This window comes from Canis lupus, chromosome 3 (genome assembly GCF_011100685.1).
Source record: "Canis lupus familiaris isolate Mischka breed German Shepherd chromosome 3, alternate assembly UU_Cfam_GSD_1.0, whole genome shotgun sequence".
Lineage (NCBI taxonomy): Eukaryota > Metazoa > Chordata > Mammalia > Carnivora > Canidae > Canis > Canis lupus.
Window position 1 is genome coordinate 40,597,944 of NC_049224.1, and position 12,752 is coordinate 40,610,695.

Genomic DNA, 12,752 nt, shown 5'->3' on the forward strand with positions numbered 1-12,752 from the left:
CCTGGATGTGTTCGGAATGGCAAAATCACACCATGACCAAAATTCCATTGCATTATCCTATCCTGTGTCCTGTCATATTTCCAGAGATGAGCGAGGACTGGAGAACCTCCTGGCCCACCGAAATGCATTTGATCTATGGTTGCTAACCTCAGACAAGGTGGCCACTAGCCCTCACCATGATTACATGACAGTGCCACACTGCTGCACGAGCTGTGGGAACATCTTTCACTTCAGCTCAAAGCAGACTGGCCGAGGAGTGGTCTTGTAGTCTCTGCTAGCTATCTAGATACACGCTATTGGCTTCAAAGACAAGATTTCTTTTTCTTTACTGGCTGTTGAATACACGCCATTGCTCGCTCTGCCTTTTCCACTATTATAGGAAATGCTGTGACCTATTTGTGGGGATAAACACAAAAACAAACAGGCAGGAGGGGACATCCGAAGACACTTGAGATTGTTTAACTGGTTCCTGTGAGTAAGGGGAAGTGGGTTCTAATCTGGCCGCCTTTGATGAGTGGTGGAAAGGGGGCCCTGGGCAGTAGCAGGGCCAGTCACGCTAGGATATCCCTGCAGGCCCACGCCGCCCTCCCTAATTGGGCCCAGGAGACAGCATGCTGGGAAGGGCTCCTGCTCCGTGTCTGGCATCGGCCTGGGCAGGCGGCCGAGTAGCCCCCCAGGCGGGGACAGTGGTCAATTGTCTGACTGTAAACAAGCCTGCCGGATTGTGTGTCCTAGGGAAGGAGATTGGCATCTAATCTCTGTCCACAATGACCGGGGCACCTGGAGTCTTGTCAGACAGTCACTGCTCCCAGATTTCCAGCTGAATGGCCCAATGACGCTTACATCTGTGCCCCAGGGGGCAGGTGCTGGAGAGGCCCGGACACCTGAAAGCAGAGAGGGCTCAGGCCATGTTATTAGACCCCAGGCTGTGGGGCCCAGCTCGTCCTAGGCAGGCTGTGGGCAGGGATGCACCCATAGACACCCAAAACCACTCGATAGGGTGGTGGAACCTACACACACACACACACACACACATACACATGCGTGCACGTGTGCACACGCGTGCACACACACACACACACACACAGAGGCTGTCCTGGCTCGTGCTCCTCACAGGTACAAAGCCACTTGCCTGGAGGAATGTTTTCACATCTGTCAATAGTGAAAATCATGAAGATAATAATAAAAAAAACTATTCATGATGGCTGGGTTTCTTGTCAAAGGAAATGAAGCTCAGTCCAGGGCACTAACACCTTTGCTGTAGGTTTGAAGCAATTTAGCTCCAAAGACCAGGGATATTTTGTAATGTGAGACTATTCTGGAATTTTTCAGTGTTATTAGAGCCCAGATACAATGGCTGAAATGCATGAACAGAGCAGAAGACACTCAACCTCGTGGATGGCAATTACATCCTACATGGGACCAGGGGTCTGGGTTTGGGACCCTCATTGGAGAATGCCAGCAACCCCTGAACCGCACCTCCATGGGGCCATCACTGATGTAGTCAAATTAATGCTGAGCTCTAACAGATTCTTGAATTGATAGCTGTTGTTCCTGGACCCTGGACAGCCACCGGTTCCTTTTTATTTGCCTCCAGAAGCCCCGGATTTTTGTTTGCAGAACGATTCGTGTCTCTAATTTTCAGTTTATCTGGTGCCTCTCTCCTTGGCCCACTTAATCCTACCTGGATGGTCAGAGTGTTGGAAAGGAGCCCCAGGTTCATGCCCCTTGCTCACACCAAAGCCCAGAACCTCCTCCTTGCTTCCTGTCATGTTCCTGTCTTGCTCGCCTGCCTCCCTACTCTCTGCTCACCCCCCAGATATGATCCCCTGACATGGGTCAGGCTCCTGTTTTGGTCCCAAGAGCTTATTCCAGGGCTTGGTTTTGCTGCCAGTCACTCCCTGGCTCTACTCTCTTTGGCTGCATTGGGTGACATACCAACCTCACTCTCTCTCAAATACTCCCAACTGTCCTCAACCTGCTCAGTCTAGTCCAAGCATGGGGCTCATCCCACATGGTTGGTTCTCCCTTTAGGCATGAAACCTAGGTATCTTCTCATTCCTTTTTACATTGTTTCATTTGGTTGGTTGGTATTAGAGCTTGAGAGGAATGATCAAAGAGATGAGCTGGGCTGGTTTAAGACCTTACCCCTTTAGCAGACTCATATTTTTATGAGCCCCATCCATGTCCAATCAAACCTCCCAAATGCACCTTGCACCTTACTGAAGGCATTTGTGTTTTACTACTGTGAGCAGAGTTGCATGGCACACACTGACATATTCTTAGCTGGGTAGATATTTGAGGGAGTGCATAATGATCCCTGTGTACCGCATTCCTCCCTTAGTTTGGAGCTGAGGATCCCCTCCTTGGTCCTCGTCCTTGAGAGGCAGCAGCTGGGTAAGTTCTCTGAGTTTGACCTTCACAGACAGGAAGGCTCCCATGCAGGTTCTAGTTACCACTGATCAGTGTCTAAAATGTAGATAAGCTTAGTGCACCAGGAAAATTTATGGAACAGTGGCGAATAGAAACACAGGCACTCCCTTCTCTTCCTGTGCCAGATATGCAACGTGCTTACATCTCAAGGTCTCCAGAAACTGACCCCAGAGGCCATCGTATCCCTGTAGCAAGCTCACACTCTGCTTTTCACCCTGGTCCCTCCCATCAGCTTTTCTTGCATTTAGATATCTCTCCATCAAAACAAAAAAGGAAAGAAAAGAAAAAAAAAAAGGGCAGCCCAGGTGGCTCAGCGGTTTAGCACTGCCTCCAGCCCAGGGCCTGATTCTGGAAACCTGGGATCGAGTCCCACGTTGGGCTCCCTGCGTGGAGCCTGCTTCTCTCTCTGCCTGTGTCTCTGCCTCTCTCTCTCTCTCTCTCTCTCTCTCTCCCTCGTGAATAAATAAATAAAATCTTTAAAAAGAGAAAAAAAAAAAACCATAACAAAGCAAAACTGCCTTGTTCTCAAAGTTCCTTCTAGCTAGTGCCCCTCTTTCCTCTGCTTCACAGGATTCATCTGGAGTTTGGTTTCTATTTCCCAGAGGCTATTCCCCAGGCAACACAGTGCTGCCTCCATCATGAATGCTGCAGTCTGATAGATGTCCATGCCTGTTTCTGAGGGCGCCACTGTGTCCCATCGGGCACAAGTGCCACACTATTTTAATTACTCTGGCTTTGTAAAATGGCTTAATGTCTGTTGGGTGAGGTTTTCTTTGATGACAGTGTTCAGAGTTGATTTTAGCTATTCAAATTCCTTTATTGTTTCATATGAATTTTAGAAACAGTTTTCTGAGATGAATCAAAGAGCCAAAGAATTTTAATTGGAATCACTCTCAGTGTATGTATTTACTTGGAGGGACACTGGCTAGACCTCTATGGTATTGAGTCCTTCTATACGAAGAGAGAATATCTAATTCTTTGTCTCTTTTCTGTCTTTCAGTGTGTTCTAATGATCTCCATAACATTTGCATATTTTTGTTAGGTTTATTTTTAGATGCCTGTGTTTAACAATTGTAAAATTTTTAAATATTCCACTTCTAGTTCCTTATTGCACATAAAAAACAGCATTACTGATTTTTAAAACTTTGTGTCTGTATGCCCTTCTTCATTGTCTCACTAATTCTATTATACTTTTATTTATTTTCCTTTTGTTTTTTTATGTAGATGATCATATCATCTATAATTGTCTACATTTCTAGTTCTTATTCTCAGCTGATTTCATTATTTAGGAACTCCAATACAATCTTAGATAGACATTAGTTTCATCATTAAATATGTTTTTTCACTATTAGATATGCTGTCTGCAGTAGGTTTTTGATAACTAACAATTATTATTTTTAAGAAATTTTCTTCTATGTTTAGGTGCTGTAAGTTTTCTTATGAATGAGTTTTATATTTTATTGAATGATTTCTCTGTATCTTTTGAGAGTCCTTATGATTTTTCTCTTTTAGTCTATTAATAAGATAAATTATATCTACATTTATTCTAATGGCAAAGCCATCTTTGCATTCCTGGTATAAAAGCCTGACTTGGGTGTGACAAATTATTATTTTAATGTACTCCAGGATTAAAATTGCTAATATTTCCTATAGGATTTTTACATTTATATTCCTAAGTGACATTGGCCCATAATTTTCTTTTCTTATGGAGATTATCCAGTTTTTATTTCATCCAGATTATAATTGTCTCAAAAGAAGCTTTAGTTATTTCCCATTATGTGGAGTAACTTATAAAAGTAGAAATTTTCTCTTCTTTGACAATTTGATAAAAATATATCTAAATAATTCCTTCTGGATTAAAAAAATTTTAAGGGAAAATAATACCTAAAAGGGAATATGGTGATCTGCTGGAAGCAAGCTTTCCTTTCTACACATTTTTTCCTAGGAGCATTCCAAGCACCAAGCATTTACAAGTACCTATGAAACATCAATATAGATCATTTCCTGGGCCATAAAACAAACCTCAATTAATTTAAAAGAATTAAAATTATGCAGAGTACATTCTCTGACTATAACAAGTCAATAACAGAAAAGCAAAAGGAAAATCTCCAAATGTGGAAATTAAACAATACACCTCTTTTTTAAAAAAGATATTTATTTATTTATTTGAGAGAGACAGATGAGTGTGCACATGTGAGTAATGGGGAGGAGCAGAGGGAGAGGGAGAGAGAGAGAAACTCAAGTGGACTCCATGCTAAGTGTGGAATCCACTGATTCAGGGCTCCATCCCAGGACCCTGAGATCATGACCTGAGCTGAGCCTCAAGAGTCTGAGGCTTAACCAATTGAGCCACCCAGGCCTCTAAACAATATACTTCTAAATAATTCATGGATCAAAGAGGAAGCCTTAAAGGATTTTTTTTAAATACATATAGTTGATTGAAAACAGAAAGACAATGTATCAAAATTTGTGGGATGCAACTAAAGCTGAGAGGGAAATTTATAGCACTAAATGTTTAATGGGGCAAGATCTCAAATCTATAACCAAAGTCTCTTCCTTAATATGCTAGAAAAAAAGTAACAAAGTGAACTGAAAGTAAGAAGAAGGAAGGAAACAACAAAGAGCAGAAATCAATGAAATTAAAAAATAGAAAAACAAGAAAGAAAATTAATGAAATAAGGAAGTGATTAGTTGAAAATAAAATTGATAAATCTGTAGAAAATAAAAGAGAGGTAAGACAGAAATCACAAGTCTCAGGAACAAAATAAGAGATATGACTACAGACTGTAGCCATTAATTAGATTATATTAGAATACTATGAACAAATTTAGTCTCATAAGTTTGACAAAAAAATGGATCACTTCCACAAAAAACAAAAACTACAATAAAAAAAAAAACCCCAACAAGATGAAAAGACAATCTGAATAACCCTGTAACTACCAAAGAAATTGAATTTTTTATTTAAAATTGCCCAAAAAAGAAATTTCCAAGTCTGGAGGAATCTACCAAACATTCAAAGAAGAATTAACATTAATTTTGCATAATCCTTATCATAAAATAAAAGAGAAAAGAATACTTCCCAACTCTTTTTAATGAAGCCAGTACTACCTTACTAAAACTGGACAAAGACAGTACAAAAAAAAGAATATGAGAGAACAATATCTTTCATGAACCTAGAAGTAACAATTCACAACAAGATATTAGCAAACCAAATCTAACAATGTACACAAATAATTATATACCATACCAAGCGGGATTTATTCCAGCTATGCAAGACTGACTCAACATTTCAAAACCAGTCAAAGATGAAAAATCATGGGATCATATCAATTGATGCAAAGAAGCATTTTACAAAATCTAAAACCTCTTCCAGATCAAATTCTCAAACGTTGGAGCCCAGATGTCATCTGGTTCAATCCCACCAATTAGAGAGCAGTAAGATGACTCAGCCAGAGTGATACACCTAGTTGAAAACTGTTAATACAAGTGTCTTTTCTCACTTCATATAAGTACTAGTGTCGATGCAGTGTTTACTAGTACTCATAGATGACTAGTACTGACAGGTACTGAAAGAGTACTATTGCCAGGATCACAGTATGAAGTTGGCAATGTACAAGAGTGAACGGGAGGCCTGGAGATGGAAAGGACAGTGTCTATACAGCTGGATATTTGTCCACTACAACCGTGGCTAGGTGAAGCCACCTGGTAGCATTGCTACCTTGCATTTTCCCAGACAATCACTTTGCATTGCACAACTCATTTACATCTCATTTGATCCCCATGAAGGATGTAAAACAGCAATTGTCAACCCCATTTCCCTATGAGAGTATATAGGCTCAAAGATAACACCTAACTGATAATAAATAATATGATAACAGTATAAGCTTATATAAATAATAATTGATAGTAATATTGTATTAAATAATTGACTTTATTCACACAGCAAGTAAGTTATAGAGCCTGAGGACCGGTGTCTCTAGAGGGGTGCTTCCTACCCAATCATATATATAATCATTATGATCATTATAATCATCAGTATAGTAAATACCATGTATTTAGCATTTACTGGGTATAAGACACTGTTGTTTGTATATACTATATATATATAGAGAGGCCAAAGACAGTATATTATAAAGAAAAAAGGTAGGAATAGAAGGAAATTATCACAAATTAATTAAGAGCATCTACAAATAACTATAACTGACATCATATTTAATAGAGAAAGACTGAATGCTTACCCTTAGATTGGAAAAAAAAAAACCAAAAATACTCATTTCTACTACTCATATTCAAGGATATTCAAAAAAGCAAGGATACCCATTCCACTATGGATATCAAAAGTCTTTGGCAAGAAAAAGATATACAGATTGTAAAGGAGGAAATAAAACTCTTTCTATTTGAAGTTGACATGATTGTCTACATAGAAAATCCTGAGGAATTTACAAAAAGCAAACAAACAAACACACCTAAACCTACTGATCCTATAACTAATTAGTGAGTTCAGCAAGGTCATAGAATACAAGATTAGAATACAAAAATCAATCACATTTTTATATACTAAAAATGAACACACAGAAACCAAAATTAAAAGTACCATATCATTTTTATAATCAGTGAAAAAAAAAAGAAATGTTTAGATATACTTAAGAAGACCTGTGGAGGATTTGTATGATGAAAATTACCAATGCTGATTAAAAGAATCAAGTAAGACCTAAAAATTTGAGAGACATACTATGTTCATGGATTATAGTGTTCAACATAGTAAACACATCAATTCTCCCCAAATTTATCCATAAGTTTAATGCAATTCCTACCGAAATCCAAGGAAGATTTTTTTTTTACCTATAGACCAATTTACTCTGAAATTATATGAAAAGGAGAAGTAAAAAGAAAATAAAAACGACACAGTAGGACAAAGTGGGATGCCTTGCTCTTCCTGATGTTAAGGCTAACTATTGAGCTACAGTAATTAAGCAGGTGTGGCAATATAGAGGCATAGATGCATAGATTAATGGAAGAGTAGAGAAAACCTAGAACTGAAGTAGAGATCTCCAAAAATATTCTCAACTGATTTTGGCAAAGATACAAAACCAATTCATTGCAGGAAGGACAGCCTTTTCAGCAAATGGTGCTAGAGAAATTGGATAACTCGTGGAGGAGAATGAGGAGGAGTTGGAGGAGGAGGAGCAGGAGAAGGAGAAGGACCTTGACCTAAACCTCACATCTTATAGAAAACTTAACAAGATACATATCACAGACTTAAATGTAAAACATGAAACTGTAAGTTTTAGAAAAATCCTAGGAGGAAAATCTATGGGATCTAGGGCTAGGCATAGAGTTCTTAGACTTGACACAAAAAACATGATTCATTAAAGAAAAAAAATGAAATACACATAACATAAAATTTACCAAGTAAACATTTTAAAATGTACAGTTCAGTAGCATTAGGTATATGAATTCTTTTCATCATCCCAAACTGAAACTCTGTCCCTTTTAGTTAAACTATTAACTCCTGGGATCCCTGGGTGGCTCAGCGGTTTGGCGCCTGCCTTTGGCCCAGGGTGCAATCCTGGAGCTCCAGGATTGAATCCCACATCGGGCTCCCGGTGCATGGAGCCTGCTTCTCCCTCTGCCTGTGTCTCTGCCTCTCTCTCTCTCTCTGTGTGTGTGTGAATATCATAAAAAAAAAAAAAAAACTATTAACTCCTCATTGCCCCCTTCCCCCCTGCCCCTGGCAACCACTATTGTACTTTTTGTTTCTATGATTTTGACTACACTGGAAATCTCATATAAGTAGAATCACACAGTACATGTCTTTTTTTTTTTTTTTTTTTTTTTTTTTTTTTTTTTTTGGTGACTGGCTTATTTCACTTAGCCTAATATCTTCCAAGTTCATCCATGTTGAAGTGAATGAAGTGTCAGAATTTCCTTCCTTTTTAAGGTGAGAAACATTCCATTGTATGGATAGACCACATTTGTTTATCCATTTATCCATTGGTTCATTTTAAAAAGTAATCCATGAAGGTCTTAATGAGTAGATTATATGAGAGGTGACATATTTGATTATGAGGCAAAGGAAGTCACTAGATGTCTGGGGCTTGGGCCACATTAAGGGTGAGGGAATATTTAAGAAGGAAGCCTTGTACAAAAGGAATATTCCAGGAGGCCTGTGCTGTGAAAAATGCCTGCCTGAGAACAGACACTACATTCCCTCCCTTTCATAACTCCTGCTTTTGGGAACATGTGTGGATGCTATATTGGGCCTTTCTCTCTGACTCTCACAGTGCTTGGACACAGTCATGGCTACCTGCACTTTAGAGATGAGGAAATAGAAGCACAGAGATTTTAAGGGGCCCTCTTGCCAGTTGGCCTGGCTCTAAAGGCTACTTTTGAAGGCCTAGAAGGATGGTCAGAACATCATCAGGTACCTCTACTGGAAAGCACCTTGGCCATTCAGGATCCTGGGTTTGATCCACATCCACATGGCCAGGCACAGGGAGGAGGGATGGAGAAAGGAGCACAAGGCGTGGGTGGAGTCCAAATATTCCAGTGTGACATGACCCTCTTAGTGATTTGAGGCAAGGACGACCCTTCTCTTCTCTTACCTCTATTTCCTGGTCTATAAATAAAATATGGATGAGCATTCTTCCCTCAGGTAGCTGTGGAGCATGTCACAATGTATATAGTGTGGAAAAGCATCTAGCTCAGGGTGGACAGGGAATAACCATGCTGGGATTTCAAGGCCAGGCAGCAGACCGCACAATATTTCTGTATCCTCCTCCAGCTAGAATCTAAGATGTGGGAATGAGAGCTCATTTCTTTCTCCTTCTCTGGGATTTCCCAACTTCTTGGGGCATGGGGGTATGCTAAACTGTAAGGGCTCATTCACTCCTTAGTACAACTAAGGTTCACAAGCTCTGGAAGCCAGGCATAGGGGGAGGTTGAAAGCCTGGACATACATCGGAGGAGGGGGTCACCTGCTGAGGGCAGACTTTCCTGAAGAAATGAAATCCCATTATGCTAGTCAGAGCCATGTGTATGCTGCACAATGATGTGGGATGTGGAGAGCAGTGGGAAAAGCAGGAATTCTAGGGTCAGTGTGTCTGATTCCATTCCATTTTTGGGGGTTGGTCACCCACTATTCTGGACAGGGCCAGGTTTGCTGCACAGACCATCAAAATATTCCTTTGACTGGTTCTGTGACCTTCTTGTTGCATTGCCGAGCCCATGGCAATCAGTCACAAAGTGAAGGTTGTGTTTATGTCAGAACACCCCCTTTGACTAAATTCCTTCTGACTTTGTCATATGGCTCCCTCTCTAACCTCCCCAACCCCCATGGTGTGCTCCTCCATGCACATGCAGAAGATGCTCAACAATTGCTGGAAGAATCAATGAATAGATGGGGGCAGCATAGCCAAGAGGGTGGAGGTCAATGGGACAAGAAAAGAGTTCACATCTCAAGGGGTTTTGAGGGTAAAACCCTGTGACATTCTGTTCAATGGACACATTCGCAGGCATCTCATTCTAGAGCCATCTCTGTGGCAGCCAGACCGCTGCCTTGACAGGACTGTGTATCTTCATGTTCTCCTGTGTATCTGCTGAGAAGCCTTGACTCAGGACTGTCCACAATATCAGAGCAGTAGCTGGCACAGATACTGCAGGGCTCCATTCTCTGTACACAGGGCCATTGGCTCCCTCAAGTATCTCTACTCTGGACATGGTGCCTGGAGGGAGGGAGGAGACAGATCCCAAGTCAGGCTATGGAGTGAACTTGAGTTTCCTTTACTAGAAATGGTTTCCACATGTGACAATTAAATGTCCATTACCCTTAGAATCATTCCGTTCAACTGTGTAGTTGTGTTGTACCAAAGATGTCCAGCTGGGAAGCAAACTGGACCTGAAATCCAGCCCCTACCCCACTTGCCAAGTCATGCCCATGGTTGCTGCTGCCTAGAGGGAGCACCTTCTATAATCCACACAGAAGTGCTATCCATCTCACTAATGCTGCTGAGCTTCCTTCACCCCAGTGTATCTTGACAACCAGGGAACAAAGTTGCAAGGGATCCCAAAGCTGCTGCAGGGGATGCTCCAGGAGGCTAAGAGTTGGCTGCCGTTGCTGCCCCTCACCACCCCACCCCCTACCATGTCCGGTCCACCAGCCACAGGGCTCCCTTCCCTAACCCCTCTCCCTCCGTCTCATCCCAGCCCTGGAGCCTGCTGTGGGATTGGCAGATACTGACTCTGGAGGCTCTCAGAAGGAAAAGAGGGAGAGGAAGTTCCCAGAGGTTGGCGGGGAACTATCAGGGAAAAGCCCTAGGAGAACACCCTCCTTAGCAACATGGGAATCTCCTCTGATGCTTACAAGGATGGGGATACCAAAAGGGTGCAAGGTGGGGGGGGGGGAATTAGGAGCAACTACGGCACCATGAGGGCTTTCTGCTGCCTTCCCAAGGCACATGCTACATCTCGTTTATCCTTGGAGCTGGGTGCTTCTGGTCCTGCTCTACAGAGGAGTAAAGTGAGGCTGGCGCATGTGAGCCACTTGCCCAAAAGCACACCTTTAGCTTAGACTCTGCTCTGGCTATCTCCCCCATACCACCCCTCCCTTTGTGTGGCCCCACCCAGCCCAACTTGGCTTTCTGCTCCCTTGTGTGGGGGAAGCTGCAGCCCGGGCAGGTTCCTCTTTTGGTCTTGCCTCTTGCATTCCCAGAGCAAGTGGCTGACCTCATGCCACCTGGGCGTGTGGGGAAGGAAGCAGGTGTGGTGCTGGGAGGGACCCAAGCCCTTGTTCATTCTGCCTGGAGAAATCGGTTATGACAACAGAAAGGGCATACGATTTCTACCTGAAGAACCAGACCACAGAAATGTTTCTATGGAAAAGTCATGTTGACCCAATCGATTGCCAAACAAGGATTTAGCAACAGGAAGGTGGGAAGCCCACACAACTGGCATCAAGGAGCACATTCAAACTACCCAAAAAGTGGCACCAGGGGAACAGAGTGGCAGCAGCCACTGAGTACCCATGATGTCCCTTTGGTGGGGTTCTCAGCTCTGACTGTCCATGAGAACCCTCTGGGGAGATTTTAAAAGAAAACACATGCAAGTCAGGGGGTCCCACTTTCTGATATCTTGCTTTAACTGGTCCAGGTAGATCCAGGCAGGGTAAGTTTTTTAAATTTCATGATTCTGATTGGATGGAGGGTCATGTCCTATAGGAACACACCACCCACCCCAGTTCTGCTCCAGCTCCTTTCCCTGAAGGACCATCTGCCCCAGTAGTGGCAGCAGATCTGTTAGGAGCTGTATGACCTCCAACAAGCCGCTAACCTCCTGGTCTAAAGAGCAGAGGTCGGGATCCCTGGGTGGTGCAGTGGTTTGGCGCCTGCCTTTAGCCCAGGGTGCGATCCTGGAGACCCAGGATCGAGTCCCACGTTGGGCTCCTGGTGCATGGAGCCTGCTTCTCCCTCTGCCTATGTCTCTGCCTCTCTCTCTCTCTCTCTCTGTGACTATCATAAATAAATAAAAATGTAAAAAAAAAAAATAAAGAGCAGAGGTCTGGTCCAGGTGAGGTATGAGGTTCTGCCCCAGGGTGAAATCCAATGAAATGGCACCTTCATGGAGTGGGGGCTGGGGAATGACGAGGATGAGATGGCCTCATGGTACTAGAGGCTGGAAGTCCAAGATCAAAGTGTGGGCAGCGTTAGTTTCTCCTGAGGCCTCTCTCCTTAGTATGTAGATGGCTACTTCCTCCCTGTGTCCTCACCTGGGCGTTTCTCTGTGTGTGTCTGTGTTCTGATCACCTCTTTTTATAAGATGCCACTCAGATTGAATTAGGGCCACCCTAATGATCTCATTTCAACATAATCACCTCTTTATGTGAATCGAACCATTTCTTCATGTCTTCTGTTACTGGTGGATTGGCAATGGTTTCTGGTCTGGCTCCTAGGAACACTGTCCCCATGAACCCCCTTGTGCTTGTCTTTGGGCACACCTGTGCACAGTGTCTGTTGGAAATGTGCCTGGGAGTGGAATTGGAGCTACAGGGGTGCATTTCTTCATGTTAGTAGGTACTGCAGGCACATTTCCAGAATGTCACAATACTTCTCTGATGGCTAGTGGGAGAGCCCCCTTTGCAAACCCCTTCACCAACACTCAGGGTAGTCAGATAGGCAAACAATGTGCCCTGAGCCCTACACAACCTGCTGAGGGCCTTGAACTTCTCGGGATCAGAGTATATCTTGGTCTGTTTGGGCTGCTATGACACACATTCCATAGATAAGTGGCTTAAACAATAAACATTTATTTCTCATGCTTCTGCA